This window comes from Carassius auratus, chromosome 35, assembly GCF_003368295.1.
Source record: "Carassius auratus strain Wakin chromosome 35, ASM336829v1, whole genome shotgun sequence".
In the NCBI taxonomy this organism is placed as follows: Eukaryota; Metazoa; Chordata; class Actinopteri; order Cypriniformes; family Cyprinidae; genus Carassius; species Carassius auratus.
In genome coordinates, this window is record NC_039277.1 from 13425945 (window position 1) to 13432900 (window position 6956).

Genomic DNA, 6956 nt, shown 5'->3' on the forward strand with positions numbered 1-6956 from the left:
ATATGGTAGGGGAATATGGAGCTCACATTTGAGCAAGAAAAAAAGCAACTTTTCACAGGCTGAAACATGTACTAGAACCTGAAGGTGGATGTCTTTAGAATTATACCTTTTGTATAAAGGAACGCCTCATTCTACTGCCAAAACCCGTCTTTTTTTCCACTGCTCTTAAAAGCATGAAATTAATTTACATTTAGCTGGTTAGCTTAAAAATTCTTTGATGGGGTGTCCATGAGCAAAGATGTAGAATTATAGTCTCGGAGTCAAACAAAATCAGGATTTCCCACCATCTGCTGAGCATTTATAAAGTTGTTTATCTCTCCTACTGAGTTAAATGTCAGCGGTTAACGCAGCTTTGAGTGTCAGGACTGAGAAGAGCAATAACTGATCTCTGCAGTGATTTCTGCTGTCTGCTCTGTTGAATTTGCTCACTCAAGTTCTGTCCACCTCAAGTGCTGCATCTCGCTCTTTCATCATATTTTCTCTTTTTTTTTCACATCATTGCCCCTTTCCTCATCCTAAACTCTCATATAAACTCTTCTAGTTTATCTCATCGTACTTAAGGTTTCTATATAAACTGATTTGCAGGCTGCAGACTGATGCTCTGCACATTTTGGTTCTGTTAGATAAATACAATAAACCTCAGAACTGATCTGCATGAAAATCTGTTTATCCAAAGAAAAGTGACTGGGTTTTACTGTACCATAACCATAATCCTGACCTTTTGACCCCTTTGTACAGACTTTTATTGTAAAATAATCTGTATTTGGTTAGATCATAACTTTACAATTCTTTATTCATAGTGTACCCCCCTCCCCCCATCTGAATTTCTGTGGGTTGTTTGGTTTATTCTGAGGGTTTGATGGGGGTTATTTGAATTTATAAGTATATAGAGCCACATTATGCAGAAACAAAATTTCACTGTTGTTTTTGTAAATAAAACTGTTTCAAAGATTCACCTTCCTATTACAGGGACTGATGGCACGAATAACTGACATTTACACATCAGGGGCTTATTAAATGGCATTCATTTAAAAAAAAAAAAAATACAATAAAACTGTAATCACCAACATAAATATGGCAGGCTACCACCTCCTCCCTTCTCGCACCACTGAATGAGTTTAACATCAAGAGAGAACAGACCCATGGAGAGAGATTCTCATCAGCATGAGCAACAGTCAATGAATCAATCTCATGTTAACATGCAAATCTCACTCATCAGAGGCATTAGTGCAAGCCAGGCACGTTCAAACACCCAAATCCCAGCAGTTCTGTATTATTATCACATAACCGTTAATGAAAATGATCATTGTGTGTTTAATACAGAACACAGTAAAAAGCCATCTGTTTTAATAGCTAATCATAATCGCTGTCTGTATTAATCGTGTAGTCATTTCACATTCAAGACTTCATCCCTACCAGATAAAATCACTTGAGAATACGCATTTTGAAAGCTGTTTAAAGAAGATTTACTGAAAATAAACGACAAAAATCTCTTTAACTTATGAATCTCACATATAATGGTATGTTTTTAAATTCAGTGATTTTTGCTCACAAAACTTGAAACATACCTTTCCAGGAATAAACACTAAACACTAAAACATGTTAACATAATATTTATTAAACATTTTAAATGCCACGACAGGCACACACACACTCACACACACACACATCGATGCGAAAACCACACTATTCTGTGGCAGGCTAGCAATACTGATGCCAAACTTCCCATCCAAACATTAATTAAACGAGTCTGTGGATGCTGTCAGAGTCTAATTACAGCTAAGACACATTCATTAACATCTCATCTCTGACACAGAGGTTTGTATGGGCCTTTCTGCCTCATACAGCCCATTACAGGAGGTCCTTTGAAAACTATTATTAACACCAGGTCTTATGAAAGGGTCATTTTCAGGAAATGAAATGAATATATTTGGGAGGATCATACGTCACACAAATATTACCTTTTTCTGAGCATGTCCCTAAAACATTTAATAGCAGTTCTCACAGCACAAGTGTGATAGGACGAAGGAAACGCCGGCTCGGGCTGGTGCTCAGGTTAATCAGATTCACTAAACTAATCAAGACTTTTTTTATGAGTCAGTAAAATTGAAAGTCAAAGACCAAATGAAATTGGAGGGGAAAACGGACTGATAAGATTACAGGTAAACTGAGTCAGTGTCAAGAAGACGGATCACCTCTGGACTTTTCAGAGATGAAAAACAACATTTGAGAAACTTTTTAATTTCAGTGCTTTCCTACAGTGGCTTAAAAACTGAGAAACTAATATTGCGAGACTAACTGAGAAACTAATGTATAATTTATATTTATGATTGCATGACACTATATACCAAATAATATATAATTGCCTTTTCCTGATGGCAGGGCCTACTAAGAATAATATTGCTAAATAAACAAATATTACTATTAAGAAAAACTTTCTCCTTTCAGTGTTAAACATATAAAGACTGAAACAGACAGACAGCTTTCCAGAATTTTATCCTGGAGATGTTTGTATCTGTCATTAGAGAAGTGCGCATATAATGTCTGTCGGATGCTGAAGGCTGGGAGCCAAGACCTCTTTTGTCCTTCCCCCAGCTTTCTGCTGATAATTCAAGAGTGTAATATCAGTTACCTCATTTCTGCCTGACACGGCTAATGAAGCAGATGTGACGGCCTTTAATTTGAGCCAGAGAGAAACGGTTATATTATTAAGACAATTTGCCACCTTAAGGTATGATTAGCGTTTCCACTATTAACTCATCAGATGGGTCTATACATGATCAAAATGTCTGCAGTTAAAAACAGCGATTCTCTTATTACTGTTAACACTGATTTCTGACACTTCCTCACCAGATATTTTTTTTTTGATTGCCGTCATGAATTATGACAACTTAATTACACTGACTACAAAGAGACATTATAGTATATATCTTATATGTATAATATACACACATATTATACATATAAATATATACTGTATATATAAATATATACTGTATATATAAATATATACTGTATATATATATATATATATATATATATATATATATATATATACACTATATATAAATATATACTGTATATATATATATATATATATATATATATATATATATATATAGTTTAATAAAACAGTGAAATATGAAATTAAAGGTGCTGTACGAAAGATTGACTCTACTAAAGTATAAAAATACCATAATAAATTGAATGTCTGTCTCTGTTTTGGTTTGTAAAATCCGCCCAGTTGGCGGAAAACGTATTTAATTTAATTCACCATCAAGTGCACTCGTTCCTGTTTTTGTCGTCAATCTGGCAATCTGCGTGTGCTTCAAGCCTGAGGAGGAGGGGCCAGGTGAAAAAAACCTTTTCAATATTTTGAATTTGGACTGCAATGCCTAGTTCAACCACTCTGTGTCAATCCTACCTTCAGCACCTTTAATTAAATTGAATATTAAAATATACTGTACCCATATAAATTTATTTATGCATTTTAAATTTATGTATTTAGCAGATGCTTTTATCCAAAGCGACTTACAGTGCATTCAGGCTATACATTTTAATCTATCATGTGTTTTAACCCCCAACATTGCACTTGCATGCAATGCTCTACCAATTGAGCTACAGGAACACATTATATAGTGTTATAAATAAACACTAGAAAAACTAAATCAGCATTTTATGTATAATAGAGGTTTGCATTATTCCTCTAGCGTTTCAATTGATTCAATAATCTGATGTGCTTTGCACAAGGAGCTCACTAGGTTTTAGAATAGAGCTAAAATGATCAAAGGAAAAACAAAGCCTGTACCTTTCCTAAAATGAGCATTCTGCATTGATTAGAACATTTATGGTCACAGCTTGTTCATGAATTTAGAATAGTTGCTCTTTTATCGACAACATGCTCCCAGTAAACACCACAACATGTCTCATTCATTGATTCTGTTCTCAGAAGCTCTAATGAGGCACTAGATGTGAAACTTTATGGTTCCTTTGAGGGAAACAAAACAAACACGGTTTCTGAAATACGAACGGCCAGTTAGTGTTCCTCTACTAACAGATACTGCTAAAAGCTAAAACATTTCTCAGATTCTGAGAGAAGAAGTAATATTGGATAAGCTGGCATACCGAGTAAAGCAGGGTCCAATGTAACAGAGAAAATGACTTACTGACTGCCCTATATTTCTACTTGTTTTATGTGTTGCTTGCCCACACAAAACTCACCACTACAATGCTAAAGTGTCTAGATGTTTGCCAGGAAATTGCCACATGCACTGTTAGAAATAAAAAGGTACAAAAGCTGTCACCATTTCAAAAGGCACACATTTGTATATAAACAGTCCATATTGGTACCTTACATATAGTACCTAAAGTGTACATATTAGTGCCTAGAAGGTACAAAAGTGTACCTTTTGAAAAGGTACCGCCCCAGTGACAGATTTTGTACCTTTTTTTCTGAGAGAGTGGTTGCTACAGGCTTTTTAAAGTGGTTTCCTGGTTGTTCAATGTTCAGAATGAAATTCTAATGGAAATAGCCATCCTAACTAAACCGATATGATAAGCTTCTCAGTTAGAATGTGGTAATTCAACCTCAGATTTAATGTTTCAAATTGGAAATTGTTTCTTTTATTTTATTGTCTGCCAGGCAAATCACAGCAAAATTTGAGATATCATTCATCTATGCAGCATGGATATTGTTGGTGTGGAACAAGTTAAAAGGGTTTATAGGTTAGGGGTTTATATTTAAATTAGAAAAAGTAGCGCTGGCTTTAGCATCACTTATTAATTATACATGATATGTGAAAATATTATTAAGTATATGGTCTTTTTAAGAACACGCCTCTTCTGCAGCAGGTGAAATCACAGATCAGTTTTAACAGGTTCCTTCTAGACTCTCAAAGAGCATGTCTCATTAATGGAATGTGAAATGTCATGCTGATCTTTCCAGAGAACCATACAGACATTTTGGCACATACTAAACATGAAAAATCAAACATGGCACATTCCCCTAAAAAGCAAACAACCTACGAACGGTCAGAATAACAACTCATTATAAAAACAAAAATTAAAATGTATTTTTTTTTTTGCCTCTCTGTCTTCTACAAACGATTAAACGCATTCGGTAATGACTTCACAGACAGAACAAGACTAGCAGTTGTTCAACAGACTGTACACTAAAGTTTCAAATAAACAAAACATTAACATCACTGTCAGGGCTAATAAATGGGTCTAAACAAACCACATGCGTAGATATAGTCTACTGCACACAAATATGGATGGGGACATCATCATGAATAGACAGTAATGATCAGCAAAAAGATGAAAAGTCAGAAGGAAGAATGAAATAGACCTGTGTTGAGGCGAACAGACTGTAGATAATTGAATCTTATGGGCTTTTCACACTTGAAACTGTCAAAAAGGGGTCATTTTAACTCTGGGCACAGTGTTCAAAACAATTGCACAGCATCCAATTTGAGTAAAAACTGGTTGCCTGGTAATGTTATTATAAATTGTGACATAAAACATTGGATTAAATTGAATTGCCAGAATGAAAGTGACATGCACAATTAAAATCTAAGAAATACAAATTGTCTACTAAAAATAAAATGTCATGATATGTGAGCTTTTTAACAGCTAAGTGAAAAAAAAAAAAAAAAAAGAATATATATATATATATATATATATATATATATATATACACGCAAATAACAGGTCTACATTTTTTCCTGTTATAAATCAACAAAGCTGTCTACACTGCAAGTTTGTGATGTTGCTTAAATGAAATTATGCAAATTAAAACATGGCCGCGGGAAGTGGGGGTGCTGGGGGTGCTGCAGCACCCCCTAGTGACGAGAGGGAGATAAAAAAAATGTAGGCCTATTAAAATATTTTGCACAATTTATAAATTCCTTATGAATATTTTAGAAAATGATTTTGAAACACGTAGGCTATTACGTATATTTTGGATTTTAATTTAATATTTTGAGGCCTAATCAACACAGGTTCGGAAGTTACGTTGTCAACGTCAGGCAGGCAGGTTTGGTCGCCGAGTAACGAGGTTTCCCGCTCGTTCCATGCAGAATACATCCATCTTTATATAATACAGCGCACCTCGACATTTGGACACCTGTAACCAGGGCACCCCGCCTGCATGTAACTCAGCAACAAATGGGATCAGCTTTGACTAGCCAACCAATTGTAAGTAGTACACTATAGTATTTTTGTAAGGTGGTGGGGATGGAGATGGAGAGTATTATTTCGTTCGTGTGTTATTTGCGTAATGGTTGTGGAGGAGAACTGTTAAATAACGTTTAAATATTCAGAGATTATTTCCTTGTGGTTTGTGTAAAAAGGTTGGAGATGGAGACAGAAAGCTTTATACTTTGTGTGTGTTTTTTGCGTAATGGATGTGGAGAACTGTTCAATAAACAAATTGCTTAAATAGTCAGTGATTATTTCCTTGTGGTGTGCGTAAAAAAGATTTTGGAGTTAATAGAGTCGCGTGTGACAAACGTGACATAAACATGCAGTGACTCAAGCCAGCTGACCAAATCGATTGCATTGTTTTAGCGTTATTGTGAAGTTTGATTAATATTATATTTTGTTGTAATATTATTTGTTGTATCTAAATATGTTGCATGTATGTATAGGCTATCTGAAATTGTAATGAAAGTTATTATTTCGTTTTCTTTCGATTATTAAACTATTATTTCTGATTCTGCTTCTGCTTCAGATTTATAGCGCATTGCGCATATCTGAGAACTGATGTCTGTGTGTTTCAGACCCTGGCTGGCTGTGCACTGAAGTGTATATGACAATAAAGTAGTAAATCTCAATGTATTTATTTTTAAAATGTATTTTAAATAGGCCTATAGGCTCATAGGTTTTTTGTCAAAAAAATAAAATAAAATTCACAGCACCCCCTGTTCAAAATTACTTCCCGCGGCCCTGAATTAAAA